At 32.1% G+C, this 20251-nt stretch overlaps 1 long non-coding RNA gene across 1 annotated transcript; it reads right to left on the bottom strand.

Moving 5' to 3' along the window:
• Positions 1-10889: 10889 nt before the first annotated feature.
• On the bottom strand, positions 10890-19738 carry LOC146998182 (uncharacterized). Its single transcript, XR_015040031.1, has 3 exons — positions 19202-19738; positions 19036-19104; positions 10890-11169 (listed from the first exon to the last, which is right to left on the bottom strand). It is a non-coding gene; the product is annotated as an uncharacterized LOC146998182 (long non-coding RNA).
• Positions 19739-20251: the final 513 nt, after the last annotated feature.

The following is a 20251-nucleotide window of genomic DNA, read 5'->3' as shown; positions in this document are numbered from 1 at the left end:
TGCATAGTGAAATGAATTCTCGATGCCAAGTCAACCTAATAGATATGCAGTCCAATACTGATCATGATATGAAATTCATTTGAGTGCATCAAGATCATCTTACACAATTTGTCTTACTCCGAAGTTTACACAGTAAAAGAATTGTTGAAGTAGCATATCACTTTCTGGATATTTTCATAGCTTTTGGAGTCCTGAGCATTTTTCATTCTGATAATAGGAGGGAATTTTGCAACCAAATCAAATCATAAACAGTTTATGTGAAATGTCGAGTGATATAAAAATAGCTCACTGAAAACCGAGACACAGTCAGTCACAAAGTTCTGTCAAACAGGTGAACCAAGATGTTGAGAACATGTTGGAAACAAATAAGATAGGAAATTGGTCAGAAGGATTAAAATTTGTTCAAAAATAAAAAACAAAGCATATCAGGAGGGATTCAAATGTTCATCTTAATGAAGCTATCCTGTGATATCCTGCAAAGTTGTCTTATGAAGATAGGACTTGCTAACTCAGTTTTGGAACATAATTTGATTAGTAACATGACCACTGAACAGGATTTAGAAAAAAGTTATAAGTATGTATTACTAATGAACGTGTGGTTAATACAGAAAATGGGAAAACTAATCTCGAATCAACAGTTGATTTAGAATTGCAAGATAATAATAATGCATATGAAAAATAATCAGACATAACAATGGAAGCAGATACTAAAGTTTGAATTGAAATGAAAGAACCAGATATATGCTCTGACACAACGGGTGCAATTATCAAGAAAACTCAAAATGTGAAAGTGTTTCGAGAGACAGTTAAGGAAGGACTTCAGAAGCAGGCAAAGAAGATGAAGACTGTGTCTACTAAAAACTTTCCGAAACCTACATTTGGACAAATACTTTTGGAAAAATGTTAAAATAAAAGTACCTGATATTGATAAATCAAAAATGGATCCAAAATCAATAATAGCCATTATTAGAGATATTTAAGATGATGAGTTTTTATGTTTTTGATAGTAAGTTCGGTAAATTAAAATCGTTGTAAACAGGAAAGCAGTTTATTTTTTGTAAAGAAAAATTTTTTGAACATTGAAGAAGTTGGTATAGAAGAAGTAAGTGTATGTGAAATAGTAAAAAAAAGAAAAAAAAAAAAAATTCTTTAGTTGGGGGACAAGGACTTAGAAAATGCAAAGAAGTGTACTACGAACATCTGTTTGTGCAAATCAGCTGATCTACTTTGTAAATCCAAATGCCATAACAATCAAACTTGTTGTAACAGGTAATAAAATGTATTAAAGTAATAGTACTAAAGAAAAACATGCTACAGTTTTCTTATTTTTTTAGTTACGTGCTTATTTAACTCTACCTTATATGTTGTGGTATTTCAATTCCTAGGTTTTTAATCTTTTTTTTTTTTTCCCCTTGTTTTCAATCTTAGAACTTTGTATTTATCAAGTAATAAAACAGAAGCTGCTTACAGTATCATCTGTATTCAGGCTTACAGTACTGGATATTAAGATCCTTCAAGATTCAGTGTTATTCAAGTTTGGCATGTTTGATAGTGAATACAAGTAAAATATGTTACGAATAAGAAATATTTGAATTTCAGTTATTATACTTGATACTCAAGTCATAAAAATGTTATTTATTCCTTGTTAGTTGAAATCATATTTTAGGATATTATGAGTTAAATTTCGTAAACTATATACTTAAAAAGAAAAACCTTTGAAAATTTGTCCTTAGGTGATAAAACAATATTAAAATATAGCATATAAGCATAAAATTAGAATTCAATAGCCAAGCCAGAATTTAAATTACTAAAGTTTAAAATGCTAAATTTAAATTACTAAAGTTTAAAATAGTGTGAAAAAAGTCTCATGTTATTTCGAGCTTCCCAATTATGTGTAAGTAGAGAATTCTTTGTTAGAGCAGGACAAAGAAGGAGTGATCACTATCCATAAAGCCAGAATGGCAGAGATAATCAAGACTATTAAAAATTCCAGTCTTACTCATGTGGACAGCCCAGCAATGATATTCCACTGATCAAAACACAACTATTGTATCTTCACAAGGGCACCAGTCTAGTAAATCATCAAAATCCGTGAGTTTTTCCCTCAATGTAAATTAAACAAAACCCTGCTGAATTTTAAGCTTCGTGGCTCAAAGTTTATCTGAGACATCTATGAAAGTCTAAGAATGTTGTTGAAACTTGAGTTGGAAATTTGTATCTCATGAGACATGCACAGTTGTCCAGTTCAGTATAAAAGTAACTCTTAGGGTTGTTTTTTTCAATGCCAGTCAAGGCGAAGAATCTGATTTTGCATTTGTTCTCTAAATCCTCAAAGGCAGTTATTAATTGAGTGCTGGAATATTTCATAACAGTAAGTAGGTTTGTAAGTTGTAAATAAAGTGGAAGTCGCATATCCCCACCTTACTCCTGTTGTTTAATTACATTGAAAAAATTATTTATCCTTAACGTTAGTTCCTCCACCCATTAATTCCAAGACCAATTCCTATTTAAGACAATTACCATGTAGTTAAATGTTTAGAAACAGTTATTTCAATGATAATTCCTCCAATCCATTAATTCCAAGACAAATTTCTATTTAAGACAATTCCCATTTAGTTAAAAGTTTAGTATTGAGGCACATGGATATTATTATATAAAACTCCTAGTTAAAAGGCTTGTGACACAATACAAAAGTTATACAGGCTTTTCTGTTTCTATGCATGTTATTTAATTGGCACCAAGTACTCAAGTCTTCATGACATCATTTAATTAACTATTTCAGTGTACCTTTTTTGAGGATGGAAGACCATGTCACCAAATTTTCAGCATACATCAATACATTTACATCCCTATCTTCTTACATAAATATAAGGTTGTTGACATGTATATTACAAAGAAACAGCTGAACATAGTATCCTAGGGAAGACGGGACTGAAGTTGCTTGTGATGAGATATGAGTAAAGTGTAATGCAATATGTTGTGTTATTCATAACACAGTGCATTTATTATAAGACAGATCATTTAAAAAAATCATTATTTGAGTTTTACATGTCTATTTTTTATTTTATTTTCTATTACTTGATTCTTCCTTTAAAACAACTGTAATAATAGAGATACAAGACTGAAATAATGATTTTGTTTCTTACCTGCTTTAAAATGAACACACTGTATGTCAGTGTTAGACTAATATCAAATTATATGGAACTAGAAGCATATCTTCTGTCCTTCATTTCTTTCCAAATTCAGTACCAAGCATCATTTCATCATGTGGTGGAATATGCGAATTAAACTGTTGGTCATACAGGTATAATTCCACTGCGCTAATGCTGCAGCCATCCAAATTTTGATAGAGAACACCCCTGGGGATACATCTGAGTGTCTTCCATTCCTTCTTTCCAACAAGCTACTCTAATAATTTTGTGGTTCAAATGTTCGTTAAGTTCCTAAAAACGTTATTGATGCTTCTTCTAGCTTTTCCACCAAAATTTGCATTAGTGTTATCCTCACAATAGGCAATGATTTTATAGTTCAAATTATTATTTTTTAAAGTAGTACTTATTGAATCAAAAATTATTTCTGAAGTTTCACCCGGCAGTGAAATAAAATCTAATATTCTAATTTTAATTTCTGTTTCTAGATCAAAAAGTTTAACAATTGTGGAAAATAATTTTAATTTTTGTGGTTGGAAGCATCATAATATATGGATATAAATGTGCATTTAAAATCTAATTGTTTCTGCAATTGTGAAAACGAATATAGTGAAAAAACATTACAAATAATTGCTTCAGTTTTTGTCATTGCTTCTGCAAATTTTTTGTCGTACAATGTTTTGATCATTTACGATGTACAATCAATTGATCTGAAACTTTGATTGTGGTTTATAGTGTGGAAAGCAAATAGCCCTTGAGCTAATGCTAGCTGTTCCTCCATTAACAATAGATATTCCTTGACGAGACGTAACGACAATGATCGAACACCACCGAGTAAATCTAACTCGTTACATCGCCTATTTTAGTGTACTCTGCATACATTTTATGTGTTTTTTTTATTTATGTATTTTTTATTTCTTTATATTTACTATAATAATTAATAAATAATAGGTAATATATTTTAACAGTACATTTAAAATAAGAAATGCAGATGTTTTCTAAAAAAGCGGGACATTTTTAAAAATCTGTGGGGCACGGGATAGTCCTCCAAAAAGCAGGACTGTCCCACCAAAATCAGGACGTGTTATCCTAGTAATTTTGACATTAGTAATAATGAGAGCAATAATTGCATTGCTTTAGCATTTTTCTCTTCATAAAAGAAATTGAGTAATGTACTTCAACATTGATGTGATAAGATAGAATCCTTCTGTAAGTGATGCCAAAGAACTGAAAGATCTGCTAGAGAAAGGGGATAATTATTTTATTTTAGAAAATATTCACCAAATCATTGCATCAGGGACTTGAACAATGGAGATCATAGTGAAGAAAAAGACCATGCATTTTGCTTCTGTTTTAGCTGTTTTTCAGTAATAAAAAATCACTCTCTTATGATGCATATAAGGACTTGGAGCATTTACATCTGCCTCTGAAAAAAAATAAAGACGTCTAAAAACCACCTGAAACCTCGTGAGAGCTGGCACTAGAATCTGTGCGGTCACACCAGATGACATTATTTAGAAATAGGGGCCCACCAGCGGCCGAGCGGTAAAGTCGCTGAACACTGGTAGTTTGGTCCAAGGTTCGAATCCCGCAAATTGGTTGGCTGCATGGCCGTTTTCGTGGTTTTACCCAAGTGTAACGTGTATACGAGCCAGTTTCCCTTAGAAAGTCCTCCACAAAGGCATCCCTCCCCTTAGGCAGATAGCCCTCAAGGCTTTGCCATAGTTAAATAACCTAACCTAACATTTAGAAATAGTTGAGATTACAACAAGTGGAAAAAAAATCTAGTGTTGAAAAGGCCTAATCGTGAATCCCATAAGAAATGATTCACTTGTAATCTAAAATAAGAGACAGTAGATTCGATGCAATAAAATTATTAAATGTAGGCTTTAGTGTACAAAAGCATAGCAAAACATGTAATGGCTACTTCCCAAAGTTCAGCTGAACTTTTATATCCAAATTGTTACTGAAAATATCTAAAAGACTACTTTAAATTATTTCAGAAAAAAACATTAAAGTAAGTTGGTTTATTTTATTTCTGGGACTAAATAAAAGAAAATAATTTATGCAGAAAAGCATTAAAATATAATGATTTATTTTGTTTCTGAGAAGATAAAACAGAAGAAAAGTTATGCAGTCAGGAATGCTAAGTAATGCGACATATTTTTAGATAATAGTCATTAAATGATATAAGCAAAATACATTATAAGGTTTCTTAATGTGAATGAAGGTATGTTCCATGTATAAAAATTTCTGAAAATTTCACATATGAAAATATATTCTGAAAATTCAATTTAAACTGAATATTTATATTAACAAACATTTATCAGATGCAAATATACTTGTCCCAAACATGTGTGCTCAAAGTCATGACAATAGATACCACATGAAAAGAATACATTTAGGAGTTCCATAAATAATGCATTAGGGATTTGAAGCACAGAGCTGATTTTTATATTATCTCTTTACGTTCTCTGAATCATAAGAACTGATTGAATTGGAAATAATGCCTCAACGTTTTCTGGTGAAAGGTCTAGAAATTATGTGTTTTTATAATTGTAAATATCAATACATATTTTTGAGGTTACACTGAGGAATTTTTAAAACATATATTGCAATGCTGACTCTAACTAAGTAGAGCATTACGTAGATATTTTTTTGCCTTAAGCAGAGGCATACCCCTATGTTTATTGAAATTAATGATATTTATACGCTTTCATATTCATTGAAGATAAATATTTCAAATCACAACATTCTAACACTTATAATATGTTCAATCATAGCTTTATATATTCAGAAAAATTATGTTACAATTAATGATCTATATTTATAAACTGAGAAATGTTTAAAAAATAGCAAATATCAAAGAAACAGAATAGATAGCAATGTAAAAAATGCTGTACTAATTATGTAATTTTATATACAGTCAAAAGTCGTTAATTCGGACACCCATAATCCGGAATGATCTATAATCCGGACCTCAAATCTACAAACTTTCTGCGCATGCGCGTAAGACCTTTACGGCTGCGAATATGCGTGTGCACATGCGCATAATACGTTTACGCAAGCGCGTTTAACGTATAACGGACGGTATAAGCTAAGCTGAAATTATCTAATTCAAGTAATGTTGCAGATTGCGTTGTTCCTTAATCTTCGAATTGGATCCGGCTTATTATTTTTTGCAGACTGTTACAGCAATTTTATAAAAGTAAGCTTGAACTTTCGATTATGTCAAATAGAATTTCCGATATATATTTACTAATATGTAAAGAATCTACAAAGCGAAAGTATGTTTCGAAGTCCATTAAACCAAAAGTGGAATTGCTGCAAAAAATGGATAAAGGCATATCCTTTGATTATCTAATCATTCCGAAATATGTTTATCAATTTCACGCTGCTCTGCGGGGTAAGGGAGACGACACGGCTCGCAATGAATTGGAAGTTGATCTGTCAGCACTATGCTTATCTTCAGGGCAGATGTTTTTATTTTATTTGTCTTATAATTCCTTACTAAATGTAGTATTTCATCTCGATGTACTCCGTCTTTGATATGATTTAAATCAAATTCCTCGTCATTATAATTCGCTTCCGATAGTGAAGAAAGTGACGCAGAGGTTATTGAAAACGAAAAAATTTCGATTGACAAATTAGTCGTTATTCTCGACACAGCAATTATAGAACTTGAACAGCGGAGCTTTGTGACTGAAGAAGAAATTATGCCTGTTTATAGAATTAAAAAGAAAGTATTATCACATAAAACGAAGCAACTTAAACAACTTACATTGAAAGAAATGTTTAATAAAGTAAACAAATAAATATTAAGCTTTTTTTTTTTTTTTTTTTTTTTTTTTTTTTTTTTTTTTTGTAAATATTGATACCCTTTAGATCACAATTGTTCTTTATTTCATAAATTACGGTTTCATATTTTTAATTTTATAACTTCTGCATGCCATCTTACCAGATTTAAACTGATGATCTATAATCTGGAAAAATCGATAATCCGGAATCGCCGAAGTCCCGACGAGTCCGGATTAAAGACTTTTGACTGTATATAATTTAATTCTCCTTACCTTTATAGAACAAAATCATCAATATTTTTTCCAGAAGGAATTTGATAGCTTAATTCATATTCTATACAGAGAATAGATGAAGATGTTTCATAATTTTTTGTTATTTTAAGATTATAGAAGCTTCTCTTACCATCAGCAACAGTAACTGGGAATATTAGCCTTATTTCAGCTTCAAATTTCATTATGATTGAACTAGGCTGTAATTAGAGAATTATCTTCAAAAGATTTAAAGCAGTCTTACTGTTCAAATAACTGGTTTTTAAAGCTAGAAAGTTGTGATGAAATTTTTATTTGTATATCATTTAGGTATTTAAATGCTAAATTATAAGCTTCTTCATTTGGATAGCTTAAATTTTATTAATGTTAATTTTTCACTGATTAGAAAATGAAAGTCAAAAGATAACTCGTTAAATTTACATATCTCAGTTTTTTTTTTTGTTTGTTTGTTTGTTTGTTGTTGTTGTAAGATTAAAACGTATATTACTTCTTTCATTTCTACTACGAGAATTCCCCCCCCCCCTCCTACAAAATTAGTTCTTTTATCAATTTATTACATTTTCACCTTCTCTTCAGATTAGGTTACTTATATTTAAAGCTAAATATCAAATTTCTAAAAAATGTTTTCAGAAATAATTTTATGTCTTCATTCTAATCAATGACAATCCCTCTTTTTTATATTTATATAAATAATTCAATTCAGTTGTAGATTGTCAGGATTTCTTTGATATGGGAGATGTGAAAAATTAGCAATGCCTTCGCCGGGACTCGAACCTAGACCTCTCGAATACGCACCGAGTGTACTACCATTACACCACGAAAGCATGCAGAAAGGAGGGGGGGGAAATACCTTAGGGAACCCAATCGCCAAAACCTGATCGAAGAATCATCATCCACCATCTTTTAGGTCGGGGCCACTGTAGAGTCATTAGGTTATTTTCGAGCAAGAGGATATGGGAAATGAGAAATACCCTCGTCAGGACTCGAACCTCGTCCTTTCGAATACGAAACGAGTGTGCTAACCGTTACATCACGAAGGCATGCTGAAAGGAGGGAGAATAACAAAGCAAAATAAAGGAAATTTTCTCCTGGGAAATTCGAAATGAAATTTAGAATGCAAAAGTGGGCTATTGTGGTAATAATTGGCAATTAAGAAAGCATTTTTAGATTTGAATATAAGCTACCAGATTATAAATAAAGGTACAGCAGTGTAAATAAAAACTAAATAGTAGAGTAAAGCAGAAGAATTATTGCTGATTCCATGGACAGATCCCGATTTTTTAAGGGGATCATAATAACATACATATATATTGGGTTTTAACGAAACTTTCCCGCCACCGCAAATACCGTCTTCGCAAACATAATACGCTGGCGTGTTTAATCATATTTTGTCAAATGGTTTTTGGCATTTGAAAAAAAGAGATTTGCTTTAGAACACTCATAGAGATATTAGGTATTTTTTGAAAGCAGAACAAGGGAAAAATTAGCAAACACCTTGGCCGGGAATCGAACCACAGACCTCTAGAATACTCGCCGAGTGTGCTGACCACTACACTACGAAGGCAGGAGAAATTCTTTATATACTCTCCCTTTTAAAGGGCGGCTGGGGTTTTAGGGAACCCAATCACCAAAATCTGGGTGTGGAGAATCATCATCAACCACCCTTTTAGTTCGGGCGCCACTGTAGAGATATTAGGTATGTTTTGGGAGCAGGAGAAGTTAAAAATGAGCAACACCTTCGCCGGTAATCGAACCACGGACCTATGGAATACTCGCCCAGCGTGCTGACCACTAAACTGCGAATGCATGCTAATAAGGCGGGAGAACTAGCTTATACACTGTGTTGTGAAATTTGTAAAAAATTATAGTTACTATTAAGTACAAAGTGTCTGAAATAGAACTATCACGCTACCAGATTAGAACCATCATTTACTTCCAATTCTGTTTCAAAAAATCAGCTACAAAATGTCACCAAATCATGTGCTACAGCTTTAGGTACTAATGTCGTAACATATGACACTGTGAAGGTTTGGAACCGAAAGTTCAAAAACAAGGACTGGGCTCAAAAGCAGAGCGCTCTGGCAGGCCTACTGACGTTGATGAGGCCCGCTTGCGAGAACTTGTAGAAGAAAATCAGTATAGAACTCATCGAAAGCTTACTAAGGAGTTAGACGTTAGTACCATATCCATTAGCCGCGCTATACGTCGCATAAACTTGATGTATAAGTTCAATCGCTGGGTGCCACATGAACTGTCTAAAAAAAGATAAGGATATACGTGTTCGGGCCTGCACTAATCTGCTCGAATATCAACGCAAGGACAAAATTCTGGACCGGATCGTCACTTGTGATGAAAAGTGGATTTACTTCAATAACACAGGCCGAAACGAGGGTTGTTCTGTGGCCTGTGAGCCCGTTGGCAGCGTCGCAAAGCGCAATTTCACTAACAAAAAGATACCTTCCAGAATACGTTGGCTCATGCGAGCAGTGTGTGGTCGGGCGTTGTACTGCTGATAGCATTGGCCACTCCCTGAAGGTACAGAAGTGTCAGCAGCCGCAGCACATGATCCACGTATCATTGGGCCGTCATAGTGCCTTGAATACGAACTAGAGATAACCTGGAATCGTAAGCAGTTGGCCCCCAAACCATGATGTCGCGCAGTGGAGCGTTCCACAATTGCTGCCGGGATTGAACCTGTCTCCACATCGACGCCACACTCGTACGCGGAGACTATCATTGGAGAAACAGAAGCTTGTTTCATCCTGAGAACACGACCTTTGTGCCATTCCGTCGTCCACATCGCTCGAGCACGGCACCATTGCAGACGTTGGAGTGTATGATGTGGGGTCAATTGCAGTTTCTTAGCGGACGCCACGAATGCAGGCCACTAGCCACCAATCGACGGCAAATAGCTCTGGTCGATATTGGAGCATGCAGGTTGTCTTGAACATGCTGCAGAATGGAGGTAGAAGTGACTTGCGAGTGCACCACCTCCTGTCGTCGAATGCGTCGGTCCATACGTGCTGAAGTCACTCTGGCTGCACCGGCACCCGTCGAACTTGGCACATTTCCTTGTTCCAACCATCGTTGCCACAGCTGGTACTGTGGACGCATCAAGGTGTGTGTCAGCTGAGATTTGCCGTATGGACCAACCTGCCTTTCTCAGTCCGATCACCATGCCCCTCTTAAATTCTGCTGTAACTGCCTCCGTTGACGGCCTGGCATTCTCTGCTATTAGACGCGTCCTCTAAGATAAGAACAGATTTTGTACGATGATTTCCCTAGCAGAAATAACGGCACTAAAGTTGAACATTCTGCAGGTTCCTTCCCTTATATCTTTTTCAACGTGCGTTGGAGAGCTGCACATCTCACATCATTCGCATAATTCGGTGAGGTGCGTCTACCCTGAAATTTGCGTAATTTTTAGGCCTGTCCTGCTTGGTGCTGCATTTTCCAATGTTGGGTAATGTATTTTCTCTCATATCCTTGTTTTAAACAGTGCAGAATTTCGATTTTTGTACCGTTAGATAGGACGAAAAATAATATTCCAAATCAAGAGTTTTTGGAACTTCTAAAGTAATTTACCAAATTTGTACTTTAAAAAAAAAAAATCATTCAGTTTTTATTATTATTATTATTATGGCGTTAATCTTGATTGTGACGAATTTATGATTCGAAATATTTGATCCTTCGTTTTTAGCAACGTACAGTTTCAAGTGATGGGCATTTAATTTGCATACAAGTAGCATGAAAATGACAGTTCTGCATCAGGAGGAGCTGAGGGCGTGGTCAATGACATCACAGAGGGCGGGGCCAAAGGCAACGTCATCACACTAGGAGGCGTGGTCACGAGTAGAGTTGAGGTGTTCGTAGACTGCTGGTTGAGTTGTAGACCTCCTGCTTTTCATTTAAAGTTAGTTTTTTTTAATTTGGCAACGGAGTCATGGCGTCCTCTAGGGACGAAAAAAGAAAATAATGTATTTAGGAATTGCTTATGGCGTCCTCTAGGGACGAAAAAGTGAATTATATGTTTTAGAAATATATTTTTTAAGTCTGGTGTTAAAATTATTCAATGCGCGACTCTGAAAACAATGTAAAAGAAACAAATATAAAAAAGACTTTCCTTTAATGATAGTTCATCATGTCATGAAAATGAAATTGCAAGATAATTTGTTTTTATTACTCAATTTTATTCTGATACTTTTATCCTTTCTAGTTTTAAATGAAACTTTAACTTATTTCTTAGGTTTTCTGTTCATAATAACATATTCATTTACTGTCATATTTTTTTAATACTTAACACGTTTCTAATTTGTAATATTTATTTAATTTCCACATACTATTTTTTTTTCATACCTTTCATAAATTTCAGCATACCCTGATTTTTAACTTATATGTTATATTTCACAAACGTTCCCGCACATGCTGTTTATTTGTTACATTACTTAATTTTAGATGCAATTTAACACTTTTTTTAACGTTATAATGTTCAATATATTCTGAATTTTAACTTCATTTACTTTTTTAAACCACTCTAGTATTCTATACACACTTTAACTTAGTGGTATGAAATTGTATTTAAAAAGAAACGTTTATTTTTCGTGATCTTAGTTCTTTTACTAAATTTTCTACAGAATTTCTAATTTCCTTCACGTGTTTAACAATATCTTCCTTACATTACCGAATATTTTTTAAAAAAACTTAAGTCTATAACTGTTAATTGCTTTTCTTACGTTCATGATTTCCCTTCTGTGTTTATATTTCTTAATTCTAGCTTAACTTATTTATTATAATGTTTTTATTTCTGTCTCATCACTCGTAATTCCAACATTTTATCCCTTTTTATTCATTTTAACGATATGGATTGTTTTCATTTACTCCATATTCAAATATTTCCTTACAATTTTTATAATACTTGTTTTATTCCTCGATCATAATAGATCATCTACAGGTTTTACTCAGAAATTTCCATTCACAACTTTACAGTTTAATACCATTTATATCTAAATGTATTTCTTTCTCATATAGTTTTATGGTCTTCAAAGTTTCTAACATCATATTTAGTTTTAAATCCCGATTACCTTTAAGTGTGTTGCTAATTTTCATTTCTAATTTTACAACCACGTTCAGTGTTTCATCCACACATACCAAAATATTTCTTACATTTTCTGATATTTAGTCTATGTCATATTTCAGTACTTCAAATGAATTTACACTGCTCACACTATTATTTTTTCATGTTTTAGAGACACTAACTATACTAATTTTACTATTTTTCCTGCACTAATTGCATCTATGTCAGCACTCATGCTAAACTAGCAATTGTTTTGCATCACATGCATAAAGAAATTCTTAAAACCAACTTTTTCAACATCGTACTCAAATTACTGTTTTCCAGATGGGAATTACCAGTATTCTTTGGTTTTACTCTGTTACATCTTTTTAAATTTTAACATCTTACTTTTAATTCTAACATACATCTTTTAAACAGTTTTTTCTTTTAATGATAGCCTTACCTTATTTGTTCAAATTAATTCTTTCATTCACCTTCTTTACTACCTTTCAGTACCTTCATAATTCACTATGCAAACGCAATGTCTTTCACTGACATTCTGTTTAATAATACCACAAGTTTCCTTAATTGACAAAAAGCGAATTATTTCTCATTTCAAAATAGAACTACTATATTTTTGCACAAACATTACCTTTATCCATTCAAGCCACCCCTTAACCTGTAACTGACGTAGCGATAGGAAAGGAGATTCTTATCATATGCTCTTTCGACATTTGAGCTTTCTAGAACTTCTTTGACAAGTATATCAATACCATCAGAAAATATACTTAACACTTTTACCCAGTTTAAAGGCAACATACTGTTATAAGAATGGTTTTAGTTAAATTTATAACACAAATAAATGCATTTTGTGCTAAATAGGCATAAACATTTAGATTCAGAATATTTCTTTTTAATCCGATGTAAGACTTGAATTTCATTCATGATACGGATTGTCTCTTGATTTTCTTTTTGTTTACCTTACACTAATAGAAAATTTTTATTTTACAAGTTCAGCTTTTAATGAAATAGAAATAAAAACTACGATACACCTGCTGTTTTTAAGAAAAGGAACTTTGATATATTTCTGGAAATGTAAATGCTTTTAGAGTTTTCTTTCAATAACGTTGATTTTCATTACTTTACTAACTTCAATAATTCTCTTATTAGCTAATATGAATGAAAGAAGATTGTCAAAAATGTGACACAGTATAATTCTTACGAACATATGTACCTTTACCAGCATACAGATATTACCGATTGAAATGAAGAAAGATACAGATATTTTACTCCAATCTACATTAAATTAAAAAAAAATATTTAAACTTTCATACATTCCAAAGAATAAACGAAAACTCAATAGATATTGTCATGTTTGTATATATGAGATAAAAATTTTATGAATGGTATCTAAAGTAATGCTTAGAACTTCATAAAAGCGAACATTCACTATGTTAATACACATATCATCAGTTATTTACATTAATCAATGTAATATTAATCATTACATGTACTATATGCATATATATTTAAAGTTTAATTGTCTTACAATTGAATAATTAACTATTGAGAGAAAGAGGTTCATATCTTACACTATTTAATTCACATGGAACAAATTTTTCCATCAACCACATTGAACCACGTTTATTAAATTCGCCAAAGCTCTTTTATTTCTGCATTTTCACACTCACGACACATTTTAAATGTAACTATTGATTACCATTTCAAACACCGATATCATAACTCAGTGTAAAACTACATCATAACTCATTTTTTCCCTACTAACTACAATTTTATATATTCAAGAAGCACATCTAAGACATGATCATTTTCTATGTTCTAGCAAATCGATTCAATTGCGAACATACTATTAAGACTTGCGATTTTAGAAGACTTGCATGTATTAACGATGTCAACGTTTCTTCGTTTTTGTAAGATTCGTATCAAACTATGTCGCATTCGAATGTGGTGTAAGAGATCACTTTTTCTTTTAAACACTTGTAAACAATGGATACAATTTATAAGAAGAGAAGTATCATGCTGTTTCAAAACATCATCATCAGCATATTTCTGTTTCTTTTGACACCAGCAAAATTTAAAAAAAAAAAAAAAAAAAATGGTTCGTGAGATTTTCTTCAAATTCTGTTTTACTTGAAAAAAATGTCCGAACATTCAATACGATGTAAAGATTCATATTGTTTTAAATTCTTATGCTCACTAAATATTTTTTATCACGATTTACTCTTAAAAGTAACTTTATAAGTTTTCATATCCTTTTTACATGAAAAGAACTTGTGATTATTCACTACAAAATTCTAAGACGAGAAGCTTCGCGACTTTTCAAACTACAAACTTAAATTTCTTAGAACATACACTACATCTGATGTTTCTTTCATGAGATTTCAAATATCTCTTCAGATTACTCGTATTCAAGAAACCTTACAAATATATCACATAAGTTCAGCGAATAATCGCTTCATAAACTCTTAAATTTTCAACACGAGTGAATCACTTGAAGCATATACTGCACTGTAAACATACAATACTTAAAAAAATTGTTATAAAAAATAAAAATACATTCATTTCACCAAGAAGCTTTTCTATTTAAATACATTTATTTATTTCCAAAGAACAAGTTTCTGTATTTTACATAAAATATACTTAGAATTTTCTTTCATTAGTTAATATCAAATTAACAACAATATCCATTTACTGATATTTGATATACATGTTTGCTTTAAAATTAAAACTAAAATTTCAATATATTTCTATTAAAAAAACATAATGAAAAAAAAAAAAAATACTCATAACATCAACCAAAGACAGAAATTTAAATAGAACAGCTGTACTTATATTAGTGCATTTTTATAATCTTCATAACATTTCGATTCAAAAAACCTATTACAAAATAAATGAAACATTTTTTTCTGCCTTAAAGAATCTCTTATATTTTTAAAATTAAGAGCGTTTAATACCCCTTTCTCATGTCGATTTTTAATAACAGATGGCGCTACGAACGTTGAGCGATAAAGACTCAAATCTGTAAGACTACCTACAGCCTGGTTACTATGGCAACGACGCTTCCTTCCTCTGTACTTGTTTGGCGGGAAAGTGAGTAAGCCATAAAACACATCCCCTCAGTTGAACAAAAGACCTGCTGTCATTTCTTCCGTCTGTGACTCAGACTGCAGGGTATGTTTTGAACAGGAATAGAACTTTTTCACCTTTGTGTTGAATGAAAGATATCTGTGAGATACGTGCAGCAGTCGCTATTTCTTTTCGCAAAATTTGTTCATCACGCTTTTCAATGTTGCGTAATGTTTCATAATTTGCCGTTATTTTGCGGAAAAAAACAAATTTCATCGCGACATAAAAATTATATATAAATGATTTTATACTTGATGATATGTGTATACATATATAGCATGCACATAATATTCCATTTACTCATCCATCCATAATATTTCATAAATTACCATCCATAATATTCCATAAATATGTGTTAGCACTTTCCAGAGCTTTATATATATTTTTTACTTGTATTATAAAATCGTATAACACTCCTAACTATTATTTTTTTATTTCAAAAGTGGATAAATCATTATGAAATTTTTCTAGTACACGGAGAAATGGTCTATGTATCCAAACACATAAACGTAGTAAAAGATACTATTCTTGATTGAATATCTTTGGCAGCAATATCAAGATGAAACGAAAATTCGAAATCAATTAATAACATGCATTTTATTACAAAAACACTAGCAGGACGTATTATTTGCACAAAAAACTTAGTGTGGAAATAATTTGCGGCACATTATCTGAGATCCGCTTTGAATGAATACATAAAGTGTTATAATGAACAATCAGTTTTAATATTTCACTTGATACTGAAATGCATAAAATCAAATTGCGTTTCTATGTTTCAGGTTTATAAAATACAGCTGATAATTGAAGGGGTATCAGGTTTATAAAGTACAAGCTGATAATACATGATAAGGGAGAAGAAATTCCTAAATTACAAAATTGAATATTATATTTTAATAAAGTAAAATGATACATATTATAGATACATCCTAAAAAACGATAATATATATATATATTGTATATCGTTGTATACCGTATATATATATTATGTATTTATATGTATATCTACTCTTTTCCGGATGTAACTGTAATTACGTACTGTGCTGGTTTATCATCTTCCTGTAGCGATGCATTTGGATTTGCTGTGTATGAATCTGTTTCATTGAACAGGAACAAATAGGAAACAGAATATTGAAAATTGAATTTTTTTAAAGCATTAGTAATTTATATATATTAGATTGACTAAAAAGAGTATATTCATGCATAACGTATAAATATGCGAAGTGAATACTTTTTGGCAATCACCTTTCTAGGATGATCATTTTTAAAAATAACCAGTACTGTTGATAAAATAAACACCGGTACGATCTATCTGCCTAAGGGAAAGGATGCCTTCGTGGAAGACTTTCTAAAGGAAATTGGCTCCTAGACACGTTACACAGGGTAAAACCACGAAAGTGCAACCAGTCCCTTCGCGGGATTCGTGTTCAGCTACTTTACCGCTTCGTGCCTCATTTCAGAGCGGATTCGCTATATATGAAACAGAGTAATGTGCTGTTACCGTATTTAGCAGCCTGCCTTTTTCCTTGACCTACCATAAAAAAATAAAATAGCAAAATTATAACAGCGTCTCTAAAAAGATGCTTTGCTATATTCTCATTAAATCTTTATCATTCTGCGCTACTAAAAACGAAGTACGATTATTTCAAATTCAAAATTTTATAACATTACTTTACAGAAAGCGATCTCATGTCTTCTAAAAATAAAACCCAACATCTGTTTCTACTCAAGCGCTTACTTTCTAGACAAAGTAATTTCAGTGTAACGTACGTTCAGTTTTATCTAACTTTGAACGAAAAAAAAAAAAAAAACTATGTACATAACAGGCAAAGATATTAACAGCACATAAATTTAATCAATTATATTGGATTACCAGAGGAGAAAAAAATAATTCGATGAGATAATTCTCTGAGAATTCATAAACGCTAAATTAAGAATAAATTTTATAAAATGTTTACTAATGAATACATGTATTTGCATAGTAAGTTTCCTTTTTTAAAAAATTTTTCATCTTTATCACGTTTATCGGAGTGTCGTATTTAACTTCACAATTATGCTCCGAAATTTCATTGCTGTAGATTGGATTATTACCAATATATAATTCTACTAGTAACCAGAGCCAGTATTAGAGGTCTTTGCTGCTCACTACAATATCTGTGGCTCTTACTTCTGCCACGCGCCGCCAGTGGCTGAGTGGTTAAGAATATTGATTACTGGAAGTTCGACCTGGTTTCGGTTCGATCCCAGGCGAACCAGCTGGCTGCATGGTTTGTTTTCCTGTTGTGCAACATGAATACGACCCAGTTTCCTTCAGCAATTAGGCTCACCCGCGGCCGAGCGGTTAAATCGCTGAACACTGGTAGTTCCGACCTGGGTTCAAATCAAGGCGAACGGGCTGGCTACATGGGCGTTTTCATAATCTTCCCCGTGTGTAACGTGTATGGGGAGCTTTGCTATAAACTAAACTAAGCCTTCAGAAACTTCCTCCACGAAAGCATCTGCTATCTGCCACCTCGTGGCTTTGCTATATTCAAAGAGCCTAACCCAATTCTAGCACTCAGTTCCTCTCTAAATTCTAGCGGGCGAGCGCTAAAGTCGCCTATTACTGGTAGTTCAACCTCGGCACATTATCTGAGTTCAGCTTTGAATGAAAACAACATAAAGTGTTATAATGAACGATTAGTTTAAAGATTTCACTTGATACTGAAATGCATAAAATCAAATTGCGTTTCTACATATCAGATTTATAAAGTACAGCTGATAATTGTAGGAATATCAGGTTCATAAAGAACAGTTGATAAATACATGAGAAGTGGGAAGGAATTCATAAATTACAGAATTTAATGGTTGTAACGAAAATTTTAAGCACGAACGTTCTTCATAAAGTTATGAAAAAAATCGATATTTTAATGTTATACAGAGAAAGCATTCACTCCCTTTATACTGGAGATAATTCAATTTGGACAATGGCAAAAAGGCTAAGCAAGCCTGAGCGTATTGGTCCCATTCTTGGCACTAGTTTGGTTTACGCTCAAAATACACAGCAGATATTTTCTAATTACCTGCATCCCAATATCAATTCAATTCAGCTTTTGGTGGAATTTAACATTTGTGACATATTTTTCAAAAACTACACTTCACAACATGCACACATGACAAATACATAGAACCATAAATAAACAAGCAATAATATATATTTATATATAAATTTTACTAAATGATCATAAAATGTTCCAACGCTAAAAGAAAGTTTTAACATCCAAGTAAATGACATAATAAAAAAAAGCAAGTTGAACAGCGAGCACATGAATAAATGTGCATACACCTGTTAAAATATACCATAGGTAACTGACAAAGCATTTCGTAGCAAACATATGACTATAAAATTTCCAATAATACATGTAATGATGGTGAATTCAATTTAGATCGCAAGAACATGCTCATACTTTTGAAAAGATTCAATTATTTCAGCAATTCCTTGTGAATTGGAATTTACCCTTTCAATATTTCCCAACAATTTAGTGTGAATGGAGGAATAAATTCTTATAACAGAATTGAACAATTATTAGCATCCCCTCATACACACACATACAAAAAAAAAAAAAAAAAAAAAAAAACTTACTTTGTAAAAAAATCATCCGGGCAATGATTCTCCTTTGACACAGATGCAGTTGTATCAATAATTTCTGACCTTCAATAAAAAAAATACGCATATTTTACTTCGGAATTAACTTACTACGAAATCATAAACACGGGGTAGTCGATATAAAGAATAAATTATTTCTCACCTTTCGAAAACATCCGCTTGTTCGGAATCTTCCACATCTCGGGAATTTAATTTCATATTTTTTTCTTGAGCTCGACGTTTACGCTGAATTCTGGATCTTTTATTAAAACCAGGATGTTTTTTCGGTCGTCCTTGATATTTTCGCATATTTTTTGCAAACTGACCACAGTACAAATAAATGTAAACAAAACGAGTGCGGAATAGCAATGCAATAGGGTTGCCGTAAACGTCATTCTGCTGACAGCTGACAATGTTTAGTGAAAACTGTGTATAAAGGAATATATGAAACGCTTCTAAATATTATTTAGAAAAAAATATGATTTATAACTGATATCAAAATCAATTACTTCGTGAATTTTTGCAGAAATAAGATTACAATGTTAAATTTTAACTCGTAGCGCCATCTATTGATGGCTTTCCAAACTACACATTAAAATTACGTATTTCAAACTAATTTTTTTAAAATATAATATTTAAGTAAATTTCATTTCAAACCTGATTCTAACATTGTGATTCGAAAACTGACCTATTGTTTTATATTTCTGCCAAATTGCACGCAACATAGTTTCTTAATTAGCGATTCTGCGTGTAAAAAAATTTTTAGTATTGTAATGCTGCTGTAGTAGACCACCTTAATACATAAAAATATATCTTCACCAATATATTTAATTCTGTCCTCAACACTTATTATAATGCAATCATGTCTTGTTTGTGAAGGATGATTTACAATGCAACCTTCGCATTTATATAGCTTTTTTATCACTGAATTTAATTCAGTTTTGATAGAGTTTATGAGTTCTTTAAAAAGTTCATCATCATCACTTACCATATCCGAACAATTGTTTTTACATTTGATTTGCAACGGTAAAATAATTTCAAAAATACTTTTATATAAAGTATTAGATACATCAGGAATAATTTCTTTCAATTTTTTTAAAATATCACAGTTTACTTTTAGGTATGTAGGTTTTAGTTTAAAAGAATTTTCATCTTGTTTAAAAACTTGTTGAAAAATACACTCACCTTCTTTGTTGAAAACTACCAACTCATT

This window comes from Stegodyphus dumicola, chromosome 3, assembly GCF_044657685.1.
Source record: "Stegodyphus dumicola isolate Sdum_Otavi_A_Nest chromosome 3, ASM4465768v1".
NCBI lineage: Eukaryota > Metazoa > Arthropoda > Arachnida > Araneae > Eresidae > Stegodyphus > Stegodyphus dumicola.
The sequence above is the reverse complement of the archived record's forward strand: the minus strand, read 5'-3'. Positions and strand labels throughout refer to the sequence as shown.